Raw genomic sequence first — 19377 nt, 5'->3', positions numbered from 1 at the left:
CAGAACCCTCTGACCTTTTTACACTCCAATGTGTTGCCTACCAAAACTACCTTAATTTGCCATAAAAATTATTTTTTCAAACTGGACATTAACTCGATATGGAACACTAATGTTGCCGGTTCAAAACCCTGGGCTTGCCTGGTCAAGGCACATACAAGAAGCAACTACTATGAGTTGATGCTTCCTGCTTCCCCCTCCCTCTTTCTCTCTCTTTCTCTCCCTCTCTCTCTCCTCTCCTCTTTTTAAAAATCAATCAATAGGCCCTGGCCGGTTGGCTCAGCGGTAGAGCGTCGGCCTGGCATGCAGGAGTCCCGGGTTCGATTCCCGGCCAGGGCACACAGGAGAAGCGCCCATCTGCTTCTCCACCCCTCCCCCTCTCCTTCCTCTCTGTCTCTCTCTTCCCCTCCAGTAGCCCGGGCGCTGGGGATGGCTCTGTGGCCTCTGCCTCAGGCGCTAGAGTAGCTCTGGATGCAACAGAGCGACGCCCCAGATGGGCAGAGCATCGCCCCCTGGTGGGCATGCTGGGTGGATCCTGGTCGGGCACATGCGGGAGTCTGTCTGACTGCCTCCCTGTTTCCAGCTTCAGAAAAATGGGGAAAAAAAAATCAATCAATAAAATAAAATAAAATAAAAACCTGGACATTAACTACTTTATTTGTCTTGATTTAAATCTAAAGAGCTGATATTCTTTATCCACCATTTATAAATAAGTCAGTAATCATGAAGCTTGACTATTTCTCTGGACATGTGGCTGTTTGATTCTTAAATTTTCTGTTGTTTTTAGTATAGTGCATGTAAGTAGAGATAAGTATCTGAAAAGTCATTTCTTAACTCAAAATTCTTTCTGGCTTCAATACAGATGTAGGCAGCAGATGGGGAAGAAACTATCTTCACTAAGAGAACCTTTTACGTAGGAATGCTTATTCATGTTGTCTGAGTGGCCTTTACAGCAACATTTTAGAGGAAGCGTTCTGAAGTTCTGAGAAGGCAGATATTTTGCTTAGGTACAGGTAGCAACTGGTGGAAAACTTTGGAAATCAAGAAGCTAATGCCACGCCTGACCAGGCGGTGGTGCAGTGGATAGAGCGTTGGACTGGGACGAAATTGTTTTTTCCCCTAATATTATTAAAATATCTTTGACTTTTAGCATAAATAGTATAAACACCCATTTGTTTTTATTTTTAAATATCTAAAATATCTATTATTATTATTTGTATTCACTGTGAAGAAATAAAAATTTTGCAAGGGAACTAACTTTCCATTTCTTGATTATCAGAAACCCAGCCTCAATTTATTACTACTCTTAACTATTACAGTATTTTGAAATAATTTTACTCCTGCAGAGAAGTTGCAAAAATAGTTGAGATTTTCCATCTACATTCTACCCATCTTCTCCTAAAGAGAACATCTTTGAAAACCGTAATACAGTTACCAAGAGCAGAAAATGAAGATTTGTTCAGTATCATTCACAAAATTATAGACCTTTTTAGTGTTTGGTCAGGTTTTGCACGCACTGTTTGTTGTGTGTGTGTGGAAAGTGGGGTGTATAGTTATATGAAATTTTATCTTATGTATTGATTTGTGAAGCCACCATGATAATCAGGATCCGAGCTGTTCCATCACCCCACAGGAACTCCTTCATGCACACCTTTGCAGTCATCTCCCTGGCTTCTGCTCCTGGATAGTCCAGCTGAGTTCTCCATCCCCATAATTTTGTCACTGCGATATGTTGTATAAGATGGAAGCATGCTGTAGGTAGTCCTTTAAGATTGGCTTTTCTCTCTCAGCATAACGCCTGTAGAATCTACCCACATGTTTATGTATATGAGTAGTTTATTTCTTTGTATTGCTGAGTTGTATCAGATGACACATATGGACTACTACTATTGCTGAAAGAACATTTAGTTAAGTAAATTCGGCTTCTCACTTTTGAGGGAAAAAACTTATATTTTATAATTTACTGATCTTGCTTTAATAGAAATTCTGGCTTTAAAACTTAATGCTCGTACTGTCTTTTTTTTCCCCTTAGCAGCAAATTCAAGGGAAGTGACCAAACAAAATGGTCTTTATTTCATTCAAGCTCTAGAATTTTGCATAAAAATGATCTTAGAAAATGAAGAAGCTTAAAAAGATATAAGGCACATTTTTTTTTCCTTTTTTTTTTTTTTTTTTTTTTGTATTTTTCTAAAGCTGGAAACGGAGAGAGACAGTCAGACAGACTCCCGCATGCGCCCGACCGGGATCCACCCGGCACGCCCACCAGGGGCAACGCTCTGCCCACCAGGGGGCGATGCTCTGCCCCTCGGGGCGTCGCTCTGCCGCGACCAGAGCCACTCTAGCGCCTGGGACAGAGGCCAAGGAGCCATCCCCAGCGCCCGGGCCATCTTTGCTCCAATGGAGCCTTGGCTGCGGGAGGGGAAGAGAGAGACAGAGAGGGGAAGAGAGAGACAGAGAGGAAGGAGGGGGGATGGGGGGGTGGAGAAGCAAATGGGCGCTTCTCCTATGTGCCCTGGCCGGGAATCGAACCCAGGTCCCCCGCACGCCAGGCCGACGCCCTACTGCTGAGCCAACCGGCCAGGGCCTATAAGGCACATTTTTTAAGGCATTCAGTAAATTCTGCACTTTTACTCTTCAGCTATAGTACCCATTACCAAAGTTGTTTTGGCCTACTCAGCCCAAGGCTGATGAGTGCAAGTGGGGGGGGGGGGTAAGCATAATACCAAATGAGGGGGCAAACATCACCTCCCCCAGCCACACTGATTTGGGGATGGCATGTGGTGCAGATCAGGCTAATCAGAGTCAAGGATACTCAATAATGGGATTTTGTTACAATGACTAAGAAGAGAAACTCTGGCTGCTACACTGAACATATCCCAATATGGAGGCAGCCAGCCTACAGGGACGCCACCCCAGAGGAAAGCAATTCTAAGAAACAGAGGAAAAGCAAATCCTGGTGACATCATTTCAACCTTGGGAGCTTGCTACATTTGTTTTAAATTTATCCTTTTTTCCTGCTCTGTGAAAATGGATATGGTCCCTTTAATATTTTTTCTTTTGCCAGCTGGCATCATGTTAAACTGTCAGTAGAGGGCATGAGAGAGACATTGCCAGAGACAATGGGTTTTCCCTTCCAGGTTCCTGGGGTTGGCTCTGCCACCTTCTGCAGCAGCACAGGCGGTTGCCAGCACCAGCTCCTCCAGTGCACACATGATCTCCTCAGGGCCCAGCAACTTCAGCACTCACAGCTTCTTTAGCATCAAGCATCTGCCAATGCGCACTGGCCTGAGTACTCAATGGCCAGATGCTTCCCCCTGTACCTCAGCAGGCAGTTTTGGGTACAGTGCCTCCCGTGAGACACCTCTCCGTAAATTTCCTGGCATTCTAGAAGGTGCATCTCAGGCAAGTTCCAGAGGGAAAACTTGTAGAAAGTTCTGCTTCCACAGGAGCACAATGACTGCTCAACCATGCCCTGAGGCCAGGCCATGCCTCGTTCAGTGAGGTCTGAATCTCAGCCTGGGAGGTGGACTTTCCCTTGGGTGCTCAATCTCACCCTGTAGTTGTGGCTGCTCGTAGATCTGCTTAAGTTCTTGAGAGTTCCTTTTACTTCTTACAAGCCAATCCCTTGATATGCTAACTGCTTGTTAGAGTTAATCATTCTTTATATTAAAGTTTCCCTGTCTAAGTTACTTTGTGGTTCCTTTCTCCTGATTGGACTCAGATTGATACACTAGGCCCGAAGGCTGAGCTGCCCTTAGACTTCTCAATTTTATGGTCTAATAAATTCCGTTTTTGCTGATGTTGGCTATAGTTGGGTTTTTATTACTGGAAATAGAAAAAAATTTTGCTACAAATAATGTCTATAAAATTAATAAGGTTAATATAGAAAAATGATCTTAGAAAGCTCTATTAAATATATTTTTAAAAAGTAGATTGAAATTCAAATTTAATTAGTACAGATTCCAATTCTAGCAAAATTTTTCTCAGCTACACAGGATTGAGAGTAGAGTGACAACTTGTAATATACTCTAAATTTTTTTTAAAAAAGACTATGAGAAGGAGAGAGGGGTTAGGGGAGGGGAGGGGCACAAAGAAAACCAGATAGAAGGTGACAGAAGACAATTTAACTTTGCGGGAGGGGTATACAGCACAATCAAATGTCAAAATAATCTAGAGATATTTTCTCTCAACATATGTACCCTGATTTATCAATGTCACTGCATTAAATTTAATAAAAAAAAAAAGACTATGAGTAAATTTCATAACTTTGAATCAGGGCTTTAGTATAAAGGACCAATCTGATTCAACATACCTCACCAGAGGCAATGGAAAACCTGTCTCTTAGGGAATTGACATAATAAAATTCCTCTCTGGTGGTGAATCAATGTAACCAAGAAAACATCAAGTAGTTAATGCACTTGTATTGATCCAGAGTTGAACATGTGTGAAAGAATTTAATATAAGATATGGATACAGTAAGCTGAGTATCCTTATGGGAAGAAATATTACATGTTATTTTTAATTTTGGTTTGTGTTTTTATTACTATTTTATGTGTGCACAGAAGTTGATTCCTGATTTTTTCCCACTATGCTGTATTAATCAAAAACATCTGTCCTTTTTTTAAAGAATCAATATAAATTGTGTAGTGAAATAATTAAACATGCAAAGATAACAAGTGCTAGATAGTGCCTATGAGATACTCTTCAAGTAAAATAATAGGATTCAAATAAATAAATTTCTTTTTCAGATTCTGACTGCTGCCAAAAATAGAAAGAAACAGTGATTTGGACATAAGTATTTAATCATTATTGTATATTTTCAAATCTCTAACTAACAATCAAAATGTTCTAAATAGAAGTTGTCACTAAAGTCAGATCAATAAATATTTCAAAACTGAAAGAAATATTGACTAAAACCCAAACAAGCAGAGTATCAAATTCCCAGTCACAAGCCTACAGTGTCAACAGAGTAGATGGGAAGACTCACCAGAATTTTAAAGGTCTCAATCCAAACCCCAGGTTTCTATGATTGCTATACAGGCCACAAGGAACATTATATGGCCAAGAGTTAATAAGACTCTACTTCTTATTATTAACCTGCCATCCCCTTCAAAAATGGTTAAGGGTTCAAGAGGTTATAATTTATTTGGATTAGAGGTCTTGCCACTGAAGTTTGGGGTAGATAGTAGTGGGAACACTACTGAGATTTGATGTATTCCTGGATTTACTAGTTTTGTTTTTAAGAAGTATCATTTTTTTTTGGTTTTGTTCTTTTGTTTTTTTGTGACAGAGACAAAGAGAAACAGAGAGAGGGACAGAGAGAGACAGACAGACAGGAAGAGAGAGAGATGAGAAGCATCAATTCTTCGTTGTGGCACCCTAGTTGTTCATTGATTGCTTTCTCATATGTGCCTTGACTGGGGGCCTACCACAGAGCAAGTGACCCCTTGCTCAAGCCAGTGACCAAATGAGCCCGCACTCAAGCCGGTGACCTTGGGGTTTTGAACCTGGGTCCTCTGCTTCCCAGTCTGACACTCTATCTACTGTGCCACTGCCTGGTCAGGCTAAGAAGATTGTTTTTAAGAAACAACTTGATTGGATTCTGCCAATAATATCTCCAAATTTTATAGATATTTAGAAAGAACTCATGCATTCTAACTTTACAAATTCTATTTGATATTTTCAAAGAAAAGTTAAAATGATATTTGAACTAATGTTTAGATGCATAAAACTTGGTCTTTATTAGTCAGAAACAAAGGAATTAGATATAATTTTCCTTTCCATTCAGCTGACAATATATTAATTTAACCTCATGTCACTATACATAGAAAGTTTATGTTTCTGTTATCATATTGTCATTTTTTTTTCAATTGCAGCCCCCTTAATCTAACAACAAAAGGAGGGTTATATGAGAGGAGATGGGAAAATGAAATAAGGAGTTCTAGCAGGAGAATTGGGCATGGACACCCAAAACAATGGAAAATGAATCCAATTATCATCACTACACTTTAATCTTCCCACTAAGAGCTTTACCTATGTTATTTCATTAGACTCACAACAGCCTTGTAACAGTGGTGTTATTACTTTTCTATGGAGAAAAAGAACTAAGGGCCAAAATAGTCCATAATTTACTCTAGTTCGAATCCTAATTTGTTGAAATTCACAACCCCTAGTCTCTCCAATAAACCAGGTTCTTTCAGTCAGAGAAAGAGGAAAAACTTAGAAAATAGAGCCAAGATAGTGAACAATAAAAAAAAGGTCATTAGATTATTACCATATATTTTGCCTCTGGGTAACAGTGATTTCTTTGTATAAATTTCTGTATCAATGTACATATCAATTCTGAGACAGATACAAAATTTAGAGGTGTCAGATGGAGAAAACAGGAGAGTGAGAGGGGACCTCTTTCTGTTTTATTGGTAGAATGGAGTTTCCTTGCAACTGGATGTTGTCTACTACTCTTAAAAAGGACCTTTGGCTAAGTAAGCAATGTTCCTTTAGCCAAGTCCTTCTACCTCACAGGTTATTCTTTGAGGGGGATAACCTGAGAGGTTGTTGAGGGTAGGCCTTTATTTGTTGGTCAAAGAACAGTACTATTACACTATGCCACTAATGACCAGAAATAGATGGTCAATACTGGTTAAAGGCTGCGTTACTCGTATAAAAGATCACAATCAGAATTTTCTAAGATTGTCAAAAGACAATATTTAAATAAAATATTCTGTAATAAATAGCATAATTTAAAAGAAGATATAATACAGGCCCTGGCTGGTTGCCTCAGTGGTACAGCCTCGGCCTGGTGTGCACGAGTCCCGGGTTTGATTCCCAGCCAGGGCACACAAGAGAAGTGCCCATCTGCTTCTCCACCCCTCCCCCTCTCCTTCCTCTCTGTCTCTCTCTTCCCCTCCTGCAGCCAAGGCTCCATTGGAGCAAAACTGGCCTGGGCACTGAGGATGGCTCCATGGCCTCTGCCTCAGGTACTAGAATGGCTCTGGTTGCAACAGAGCAATGCCCCAGATGGGCAGAGCATCGCTCCCTGGTGGGCATGCCAGGTGGATCTTGGTCAGGCGCATGCGGGAGTCTGTCTGACTGCTTCCTCATTTCCAACTTCAGAAAAATACAAAAAAAAAAAAAAAGAACATATAATACAATTGTATTTGGGTATTATTTTCTTCTCCCTGGTATTTTACTACTTAAGCCACTGGCTTCATAACCAATGTTACAAAAGAGTACTAAAAACATCAGCAAAATAATCCCTAGTGATATATACTATCTCTTTTTCATTCTGCCTTTATTATTTCAACAGAATTCAGATATCTTCTTGATGGATGTAAATTGCATTTTAAAGATTCAAACAGCTACCTTCAGTAGACTCAACTCAAAAAAGAGCAGATTATTTTTTTTCACCACAGTTCCAAATTAAATGGTTTTATTCCCTCGCTACAAGATACATTTATATTGTTGCATTATGCATTTGGGAATGCCTTTCCCCTTCAGCATGAGAAATACAGATCCCTAAAGAAAAGGGCAAGAGCTATGGGTAACTCTTCTTAGTCATTATCTCATACTGTTAAATAAATCACATCTTCTCAGGTGAAGCTTCAGTAAATTTCTTCCAAAATCTCCTTATTTATACTCCTATCATTTTGCTCTTCATTTCTGTATTATACAGTTTACAATGAGTCATAAATTCTTAAAAAGAAGACACTGCTTCATGGGTATATTCTGAGCAACACCTAGTGCACCATGGGTGGTAGATTAATATTGAAGATAACAGGAACTACAGGGTGTCCTTGGGTTACAACAGTCTTGACATTTGATATTTTTGAGTTTACGACATTCATCCCCATAAAAACTTTAAAAAAATTGAGATGTGAGTGTTTTGGCTTATGCCGTTAGAGTCAAACTTATGGACTACATAGGCTACAGATCCTGTACCCTCTACATCAGCTGCTTCTTGAGATGAAACACCTGTAGTACAGGTAGAATCATCTCCAGCGTCTCCTGCATGTTCCTTAGGCAATCCTGATTCACCTGACCCAGTGTCTCCAGCACCTTCTGCGGGTTCTCCTGCCTCTCCAGCTTCCTCCTCCCAATAGGTCACTCTCCCACCTTGCAATGCCCCTTCCAGTGTGCAAGCCAACCACAAAAAAAAAAAAAAAAAATTTACAGTCATTTTTTTTTTCTGTTACTACAGTACAGTGTACAGTATAGTATATTCATGTCCTTTTCCTTTTCCTGTGGTTTATTTGTGTTTTTATGTTCTACATTATGATTTTACAACCGTGTTAGGATAGGTAAGTAACTTAGGGTAGGGTATGTTTTGATTTACACCAAAATTTGGGTTATGTGACTGTTGTAGGAACAGAACTGTGTCATAACCTGAGGACCCTTTGCATTAATTTCTTCTTTTCACCATATGCACAAGAAAATTTTATTTTTGTTATAGGAAACAGCCTAATTTCATTTCATCCCACATTTTATGAGATAAAAAGAAGTACATATAAAGTGAGGGTCATAATTTTAACACAGGGAAAATTTGTTTAAAAATAGAATGTGATGGAAAAGACTTTGCCAGGTACCATAAACAAAATTAAAAGAGGAAGCACTCTCCTATATTTTTATTGTCCTGTGGAAAATAAAGTTTAATCTGTAACTAACCCCATTTTCACTTATCTGGACTGTGTTTTCCAAGTTTAGTATAAAATCAGCTCCAATATTTTAAAACTATGACCCCAAATCAAAGCCTACATCTCTAAAATGCAATCCTTTTAAGATTGAGGGATGAAAGACAAGCTCAACTTTGTTCCCTTAATGATTTCTCATCACAAATACTTGTTGTAAATAAGCAGTTAGAATTATTGCTGATGGTTTATTGAAATATACATTATAGAGGTGTTTCATGCTCAAAAATGTGTATCAAACCTGTTATCCGATGTTGGGGGAATACGGGGGGGATGCTTTAGGGGAGACACTAGAATCTATGTAAACACAACAAATAAATTAATAAATAAAAAATCTGTTATCTAGACTAGGTTAAAGCACATATATTCTGTACTACTTCATGTTCATACAAGTAAAGGTAGTGACTGGTGTGTGCTGCACATTTATGACCTCCTGCTAACACAAAATTTCATTCTTTAACAATTTATTGGTGCTATATAACTGAGAGCTAATTTTGCTTCTTTTATAGCTGTCAACTCTCTATTTACCTTATTGTCTCTAATTTATGAGGCCATGAAAAATATTCCTCCACTTCAAAATAAAAAAAAAGTCCTCCATACAGAAAAACAGGGAGAACTCTGCCTCTTGTGACATTTTGGAGACTAATTAAATAATGACAAAGAATTTTTAAAAATGTCCAAATATTAGTTGATGACAATGAGATCTGACAGAGCTATGAACTGTACTATAAAAAATCAACTTTATGATCAGATTTCTGAAACAAGAAGCAGAAAATCTGTCTGAGATCAGATATTTCCTCAGAAACTAAAGCCAAATACGGATGATGATGGGAGAAAAGACTTATCAGAAGTGTTTCCTCAGTGAATAGCATTTGGAACATGATTCACAAACTGTCATAACATCCCTAAAAATACCATCAAGGTGTGTGCCAGAGTATATGATTTATCTTTTAGTTCATTCTACCTACTTTCACAGGAAAAACCACAACATTAATTTTAAAAAGAGTTGATCTATGCAGATGTAATCAATGGGGTACTCCCTCAGGTAAGCAAAAGCTAGTTTCTTGAAAGCTTATCCCTCTTATCTGTGTCAAACACAAGGAATTTTTTTGGGGGGGGGAATTTTATATGTATAATAACTATTTATTTCTTGCCTCCTTTTGACTGCTACAAAGCATTTTGTCTTTGACTTTTGGTTTTAGTCACTCCAAAGAATACTAAGTCTGCCTGCTCCATTCTTGGCTGTGGTTCTATAAAATGATAGAGAGAGCTGAAAGGATAAACTGCTTGAAATAGAAAGAGGGACTTTAAAAAGTAGGAAAAGAAAGGCCCTGGCTGCTTGGTTCAGTGGTAGAGCATCAGCCTCATATGTGGAAGTCCCAGGTTCGATTCCTGGCCAGGGCACACAGGAGAAGTGCCCAGCTGCTTCTTAACCTTCTCCCTCTCCTTTCTTTCTGTTTCTCTCTTCCCCTCCTGCAGCCAAGGCTCCATTGGAGCAAAGTTGGCCCGGACATTGAGGATGACTCCATGGCCTCTACCTCAGGCACTAGAATGGCTCCTGTTGCAACAGAGCAATACCCTAGATGGGCAGAGCATCGACCCCTAGTGGGCTAGCCAGGTGGATCCCAATCAGGAGCATGCAGGAGTCTGTCTGTCTGCCTCCCCGCTTCTCACTTCAGAAAATACACACACAAAAAAAAGATAGGAAATAAAAAGGAGGGGCTGGATGTCAGGAAAAAATATTGAGTGTTCAGATAGGCTTTGAGGACATTGCAAACATTAGATAATTTTAAGAGATATTGCAAGGAGCCCAGAATTGAAACATACTTTAGTAATCTTATACTTCATTTTAATTAAAAATATATTTACAATTACTGGGCTATTGTTTTTGTTTGTTTGTTTGTTTTTGTTTGTTTTTTTTGTATTTTTCTGAAGTTGAAAATGGGGAGGCAGTCAGACAGACTCCCGTTTGCGCCCGACCGGGATCCACCCGGCATGCCCACCAGGGGGATCTGGGGCACCACTCTGTTGCAACCAGAGCCATTCTAGCACCTGAGGCAGAGGCCATAGAGCCATCCTCAGCACCTGGGCCAACTTTGCTCCAATAGAGAATTGGCTGCAGGAGGGGAAGAGAGAGACAGAGAGGAAGGAAGGGGGGAGGGGTGGAGAAGCAGATGGGCACCTCTCCTGTGTGCCCTGACCAGGAATCGAACCCAGGACTCCTGCACGCCAGGCTGACGCTCTACCACTGAGCAAACCAGCCAGGACCTGGGCTATGGTTTTTTAAAGTAGTCTATGCTGTGATGAGATGATGTATGTATGCCTGGGTTTCTATATAGATAATGCTCATGTAGGAGACTCCATTTTTCTTCCATGATCTTGATTTTGGGATATTCTTTCAAGACCAACCTATTCTGAATTCCCTTAATCCTAACAACCATGTTTTATATGAAATATAGTTTTAAAATTATTAAAACTTTATATTTTTGGAGGCATGGCATGATATTCCCCTATCTTTGTATTTTTAAGTATAAAATTGTTTTAAGCTTAGAACTATATGAATCCATACATAGAAGGGACATAAAAATGAGACTCAGAGACATGAACAAGAATGTGATGGCAACAGGGGTGGGGGGTGGGGGGAGGGGGAATGGGGTGAAGAAGGAGAGAGGGGTTGGGGGAGGGGAGGGGCACAAAGAAAACCAGACAGAAAGTGACAGAAGACAATTTAACTTTGGGGGAGGGGTATACAGCACAATCAAATGTCAAAATAATCTAGAGATGTTTTCTCTCAACATATGTACCCTGATTTATCAATGTCACTGCATTAAATTTAATTAATAAATTAAATAAAAAAAATTGTTTCAAGCTTATTTGGAAAAAAAAACATTTTAATTGTTCGAACACAAAGAAGCATCTCTATTGCATTCACTATCATTCTTAAGTTTCTAATGTCATCATTATTCCCACTTTTGTGGTACATTCCTGATTTTTACATATCTAATATTGAAAAAAATTTAAATACTACTTTTAGTTTCTTAAAACTCAAATTTGACGCTGCAATTGAACTAACAAGCATGATTCTTTCTATCACACTGGTTCTAGAATTCCTTTAAAACTTCAACAATGAACAATCATACATATTGGTAACCTTCATTTTTGCTTGGAACAGTCCCATTTTCTTTCAAAACCCCTAAAGTGTTTTTTGCCATGTCTAAATTTTTAATTAGTTGGGTAAGCTAAATGATGCTGCACTAACAATTCTATAACAACATTTGTGCCTCAGCTCATCATAGCCATTTAGGACACCAATATGAGCTTCCACAATCCCAAAGCAATAGGAAGAGCATATGATGATCTAAACAGCGGCACCTAAATCCTTCACCTGGAAGAGAGACACATCACTTCTGTTTATTTCTCATTGGCCAAAGCAAGGTACATGGTCCTGACTAATATCAAAAGAAGGGAGAAGTTTAATTCTGTTATGTAAAGCAGAGAGCTGACAATCCTTGGTGAACATAATATATGATGCAGTATTTTAACACAGAATTTTTTTTCTGGGGTCACCCTCAAGACCTAACCACTTTTGGTAAAGAGCAGCATTTTACATTATTGCCTCCTATTTTTACCCTTAAATATGTCCTTGTGTTCTACATGAATGTTACAGCAGCAGAATTTATAGCACTGAACATAATAAGGTCATGATAAAAAAGAATTTTTTAAAGGAGACTTAAATTCCCAGATTCTCACTGATTCCTCAAATATGGACATTTAGTTCCAATTCTATCTGCATTATTTTAGACAATTTGCTTTATACGTTATATAATGGAGTTCCTTCCTTTCTGTGATTCCTTATTTCATTGTTGGGTTAAAAAAGGTAAACACAACAATTCTGACCAGCATTGGACTATCTCAATGCATGGCATAAGCTTGCTGTTTGGTTCTTATAGACCTTAGTAATAATAAATGTTTACTAATTAGTGTTTAAACGCCTGATATTTTTAGACCAGTTTTTCATTTTTTCCAATCTAGTTCATGGAGAACAAAATCATATGTGAAACAGTCAAACTAAACTTGGCCAACAACAAAAGACTATGACTATAGTGCCTGGAAGAATGCTTATTCGTTATTCCCTAGACCAGCATATTTCTCAGCAGAGACAAGAGCATATACTGTAGCCATGGAAAATCTGGGGAACTGGAGCTCTTGAAAATACCATTTATGCTACATCAAACTTGAGCCTACTCAGGCAATGTAAATCTTTCCCATATGTGATGACTGTTTGTTGCCCAGCTTCCAATTCTAAAAGAGACTCCATAAACATCCCAAATATTCCTTTTTAATTTCTACCAGGAGTCTGTAGCTATCTTTATGATTTCAGTTGAAAAAAAAAGTTCTCTAGTAAACAAGAAGGAGAGATATTTCACTCTAGAAAGAGCAAACAGATACAATCTTACATTTCAGGTATAAATTTAAACCATTTTTATACTTCATAATAGATCTGGATTTCAATAAAAGTAAATTGCCCTTTAAACTGTAGATACAATAATATTAAAGACAGCCAAAACACACTCTATCTTGAATTTTGAATTGTATTCTAAGACTCTCAATGTTTTGGCTTAAGATATAGTTATGGGGATCATTTTTCCAGCCAAAGTCAAGATGTACGGTATAACAAAGAGTGATTTGTACTGCTACATGGGGAGTCTGAGAGATGTAAAATGGCCAATGAATTGTCAAATTTCCCAAGGCATTTAGATGAGTTAAAACAGTCCTTTTGTAATGTGGTCCACCTGTATCATGATCACCCGAAGTTTTTGGTAAAATACATATTCCAGGGCCCCATAACAGATTAGTTGAATCAGAGACTGGGAAAGGACCCAGAAATCTGCATTTTAAGTTCTTCAGGTAATTTTTGTACCTGCTTATAAAAAAAAACCTAAATCCACAGATGTATTGAAAGAAGGTAAGAGTAAAGAATATTTTAAATCAAAGCATTAGAAGACAGGACGGAAACTCAAGCAATGAAACATCAGATTTTAAAGGAAGGAGATGTAAGAATCTCGTAATCTTTGAATAGGAAATGCTACACTGATGGTTTAATAAGACATCCTGAAGGAATTTTCAAGTATCCTTAACACTGCCTCTCAGATCCACCACAGTTTTATAGGAAATGATTAACATCCTGTCAATAACTTCCCCATCCCCTTAGGATCTTCCAGTAGTCAACAGTGAATATCAGAAGTGCAGGACAGACAGACTCCTGCAGGATACCTGGCTTTCTCTCATTACCAGTATTAGTACTTTGTTTCTTCCTCCTACCATTGGGCTCTCACTGTGAGTTCAGCCCTGTTCCACACTCTCTAGGATCAGGTTTTGTGTTCTCCTAACACATCCTGAGTTTTTTGCTTTTTTGCTGTGTCTTAGTTTCTATCTAGTATCTACTACCCAGTTGCTCAATGAAACTGCATCTTGCTTTCCATTTCACTTTAAAGAAGAGTCTTCATCTGCACTCCAGTTAATCTGTTGACTAACATCCCTGAAAACAAGAGGCTGCTTGACTTGTTGAGTATACCTGTTTTTTTGCCTACCATCTTGCTCGCTCTGGCTGGTTGACCTCATTCACCATACCATGGTACCCCTGATGTTAACTGCTTCCCCAAATTAAACCTCATTGTTGTTAAACCTGTGGTATGCTATGCCTGGACTGTCAGAAAAGAATTTTGTTCAGCGCTTTCATTTGCGTAATGTGACAATTTCCACCCAACCCATGCACACAAGTCTACTTCTGCATACCAACCCTCTTTGTCTACAGACTGGGTAGTAGGAAATTGAGCCACACCCATTCAGTTACTAAGTTTTGGCCAAGAAATTCCAAGATGTCCCAAAGGACCAGTGGAAATCTAAATAGGACATGAATTTGAAAAATTCGCACATGAGTAAGTTGAGTTAAAAACTTCTCAGGACTTAGATCTTCACAGGGAACTTACTGACAAGTCCAAATTTAGCCTTTACTCTTTGAGTAAACTGTAAACCCCTCAGAAAGACAGTAAATAATTTTTTTCTTTCTGTTTTTGATCTCTTTGGAGCCCATAGACACTGAGAAGATGTTACTTTTGGGGCAGCTTAGCTGTGCTTTAAGAACATGAGTAAGGATCACTCCTGACCAGTATGGGCTCATGTATAAGGCACATTTATTTAGCCAGGCAACAATCCTGCTGAGCAATTTACCAAAATTTCAGCATTTTCTCTGTGTCACTTGAGATAACATCAGTAAAGAATAAAAAGCTAGCATATGTTTCTGGCCCTTACTGATCAGAATTTGGATGAAACAGAAACAAAAATGTGAAGTTTCATTAAACTGTCAAGAGTAGAAATTCTCTAAGAAGATTACTCTTTCATTCCCTAACTTTCTCACCTCTATGCCTAAGACCTAAACAAATCAAATCTTATTCTTTGTCTTTATAGTGTTGATATCCCTCAAAATTCAAAGAAAAACAAGTACAGTTCAGACTTTTGATAAAATTATAAACCATTATTTTACACCAGCACTGTCTAGGGTAAAATAGATAGCTAAAAGCAATTAGTTTTAGGGTTAAAAATATATATGACTTATGTAGAAGGAATGAATGAATGTTGCTCTATAAAATCTAGTGTATAAAAGGTAACACTCATTTTTTTTTAATTCTATCAGATGGCTAAAACTTAATCTTGGTTAATTCAGGGTCTCCACATTCCTGGGAGCCATATAATCTCAGGGACCTCCAAGGTTCCATATCAGAGATGTGGGAAAGTGGGAATTGGTCTATAGTCATCTTTCCCACACATGCATCTCTGAGATTCCAATTTCCCCATCCCTGTCCACAGACCCTGGACTAAGTGTTTCTTGTGCTGATTCTTATCTCCTCCAGGTTTGGTTGTCACTGTTCCTTCTCTTCCTCTCTTGGTTACATGTAGGGCAGGGGGATAAGCAGGAGGCTGTCTTAGACATGTCTGCCTGGATACCCACTTATAATAACCTGGCACCAAGCACAGCAGCACTAAAAAATGATTCTGAGTTTTGTAGCTTCCATGCACTTCATACAGGAAGTGATTCACAGATTCCTATGCTCTTAGATCTTCTCAATGTGATCCAATTTTTCAGTTCTGTCTCCCACATGCAGCTCAAGGAGTGGTGCCAAGGATGGCAAGACATGGAGCCCTTACTCAGAATCCCATCATCCTGCAAGCATTTAAGGTCCCTCTGTCCCCACTACATTAGAATCATTATCTGCCTTGAGCCATGGGATAAAGAGATCTGTTTTATTTGGTTTTTGTCCTTGTTGTTATAATTTAAACTTTGGATTCTGAAGCTTAATAGAGTTAGCCTTTTGAAACTCAAAAGCTATCTCAAACAAAAACATCCAAAGCACTTTTTGTCTGAGTTGTTTCTCTTCTGAGGCAGTAGTTGTCATAAAAATAAATGAAATTTGAGCAAATGTAAGGAATAAACTTAGTGCTGACATTCAAAAAATATTTTGAGATGTTTACTCATGGTCTAAGTTCTCATCATGTGAAAGAGCTCCTGAAACTCTGACAAAAGTGAGGAAGCTAAGATAAACAAAGTTTAATCAGACACTCGGATGCTCAACAGCTTTATTATGAAATAAAATATGTGTAGCTCAAAAACCTAAAGTATTTTACCAAGTGGGAATAAAAGCAAGTTTGTGTTCTCTGCCTGTGTCTTTTTACTTTCCAACAACTAACCAGGAATCTAGTCTGAAAGTTGGTGGGTCCATCAGTGAGAATACTGCAGGATTTAGAATCCTTTGTAACAATAAGACTAGAGAAATACTGGACCCCCAAATTGGGCATCCGTGTGTCAGGCACTGTGCTAATCTCTGACCATACAGACATGTAAGGCAAAGCCCCTGTTCCTACATTGTAGCTGAGCTAGAAAAGGGGGACATTAAGTAAGAAGTTAAAATGCAAAAGGATTAAAGCCCTGGGAGAGGGCTGTGGGAGGCAAGGAGTAGCAGAGTCAGGGAAAGCATTACAGAAGAGGTAATAATTTCCCAAGAACAAAACCAGGAAGAGCAGTCTAAACTCTTCATCACCAGCATGTGGCAAATAACACAAAGGGGAGACTGTAGAGAAATGCTGATGCCAAGTGTTTATATGAGAAGGTGGCAGAGATGGTGATAGACTTGAAGGGAGAAAGAGAAATGTTCACTCTTATCAAGTTAGTGATCCCAATCTATTTTCTCTGATCTATGTGTGTGTTCATAAGAAATATGATATTTCATATGATAAAAATGCTATAAGGTAATGTTAATACTTTTTGAATGTACGTCTCCAATGTAGAGATTTACTTCACTTCAAAGAACACTATGGAGTAGTGGGACTTGCATTTTGGAGATGACTCATAAATATTTTATAATTACTTTTTTGTGGTATATGCCACTCATTCACATTCCAGGCACTGAAGAAGTTTAGTCAAGCAAACACTGTTTGAAAGGCTTTCCCCACCAACAAGAAGCTCCTGTGAATGAAAAATAGAATGGATCTCTAATATACTCATTGGATTCCAACTCTGCAGGGAGAAGGAAAGAGAAGAGTTGTGTCTATCTCTATTGTAGCTGTGAAACTATTCAATGCAATTAATATTCCAACAAGCTGCTAGGATGATTGTAAGGCAGATGTCCTTAGACAGGAAGCATGGTCTAGACTTGCTCTATGACCGTTGATAAGTAACTTAGCCTACATTAGACTGTTTGAATCATTTGCAATATGAGGGGTCTTAATTACAATATCTTTAAATTTTTATCCAACTTCCCTGTTGTCATGATTTATGCACCTTCCATTTTTAAGTAATGAATGAGTTCATTAAGGAAATGAAGTAAGCCACAGAACCCTTTGATGCGAAGAAAGAACCTAAGTTCTGGGATACAAACACCTTGGCAGTCTCTGGGGGAAGCACTGGAAGACACATTAACAATAGCTTTCAAAACCCCCAGAATGGATCCTAGGATAAATGGTCAGTTTATCTACTCAAAGTGAGAGGAATGTGTTGATTTGAAAAAACTAAATTAATTTATTGCTCCAGGATAAAATTATAAAGGAATAATATTCCTGGCATACATCTGAAAACCCTTTCTCATTACTTTAGACTTAGAGTATTCCCATTTAAATATGATGTTGCTGCATGGATTCTTAAATTCCAAGAAAAAGAAACAGTCTACAAATGAGGCAGAGAGCCTATTGTCAAAAAACCCCAAAACAAAACAAAACAAAAAAAAACTGAGATAAATTCCTAGTTACTCTACTTGTTTGTTTTGTGATTATAAGGTGGGGTCATAAAGAAAAATAGAGAAAAACCATAGAAACATTGGAGAAAGAAGTGTATATGTGCATCATCTATTTGTCATTATAAAAAAGAAAAAACATGCTATCTTTACTTTTCTTGCTCCCTTCTTAAAAGAGAGAGAGAGAGAGAGAGAGAGAGCAGATGCCTTTGTCTCAAAACAAGACACCCACTTACCTTTGTTTTACCACAGTTGTAACTGGACCAAGGTCACTGGTATTAACTGGGCTTAACTTTAGTGTAGACTTCTTCAAAACACACATTGAACTCATAAAGAATAAACCAGTCTGTTTAAGATTAATTGCATTCCATTTTTTTAGAATGCTTAGTATAAATCTAATAAAATGTTCCTCTTTGAGTACTAACTGCAGGAACACATTAAAAGTGCACAGAGCATTGTGTTCACACATACAAAGGTTTGATAATGTGCTTGCCCTTTCTGGTACCCTAATTTTGTAAGAAAATGGAGGCTTAGAATTAAGCAAGTTGCATAGGATGATACATGTAAAATGTGCCCAACCTGGGCCGCAGACCCTAAAATTCAACTGCATAGCTCTTGGTCTTAACTGTCTACTAAAGACTCATTGAATTATTGAGAGAAAAAGAAAAAGTAAATATATCCTTTAAAATGCTGGAAGTGTGGAAGATGGATTAGATCTTGGCAAAGTAGTGGAGAGAAAGATCCCAGGGAGGAGACAGGGGGTTAAGAAGAGATTATTCAATTCTGAGCAAGATGGTGGCCATGGTAATGGAGGGAAAAAATGCCAGGAATATATATATATTTTTTAATTTTAACTGACACTTGGTTGTACAGGAAGTGAGGAAGAAGGTAGAAGGTGAAGGGCTGTTTGAGTGTACAAACAACATGGAGTTTGAAGCGCAAGAACACCTGAAACCCCACTGTACTGGATGGGGCGGGGGCGGAGGCGGGCTCTGCTGGAACCTCAACTCTGTAAGGTGGAGCAGCCATCAAGTTCGGGCTGAAACCCAACCAAGGTCCTGATATACATGGAAAGCTGTGCATCCAGAGGAAGGGGACCTTCGTTAGAACGCACGAAGTGTGAATTAGAAGAGAACTTGATGACCACATTGCTAGATCAAGCTTCAAGTTGAAACCATGGATGCAGTCTGAGGAAGAAAATATAAATGGGGAAAATGAAACACAGACACCCATAACAAGGAGGTGGGACGAAGACAGGGGCTCTCTACAGAGAATGAGGAAAAAAGGGGCAGAGACACTCTAACAAGATCCCTACTGTCAAAATACAAGAGCATGGCAGCAGTGTAAATGACAGAAAGAGCCAAGGTGAGCACGGGGATAAAAAGCTGTTGGATTTCATAGTTCATGCAGCT

The 19377-nt window shown here is 38.6% G+C and overlaps 1 protein-coding gene and 1 non-coding gene across 5 annotated transcripts in view; one reads left to right on the top strand and one right to left on the bottom strand.

The window, feature by feature from the left end:
• Nucleotides 1–19377, bottom strand: part of ARHGAP24 (Rho GTPase activating protein 24) — an 865538-nt gene that overhangs the window by 220657 nt on the left and 625504 nt on the right. The window lies entirely within an intron of this gene.
• Nucleotides 10010–10085, top strand: TRNAM-CAU (transfer RNA methionine (anticodon CAU)). The gene has a single exon. It is a non-coding gene; the product is annotated as a tRNA-Met (tRNA).

The sequence above is a fragment of the Saccopteryx leptura genome, chromosome 5, assembly GCF_036850995.1.
Source record: "Saccopteryx leptura isolate mSacLep1 chromosome 5, mSacLep1_pri_phased_curated, whole genome shotgun sequence".
Classification (NCBI taxonomy): Eukaryota; Metazoa; Chordata; class Mammalia; order Chiroptera; family Emballonuridae; genus Saccopteryx; species Saccopteryx leptura.
The sequence above is the reverse complement of the archived record's forward strand: the minus strand, read 5'-3'. Positions and strand labels throughout refer to the sequence as shown.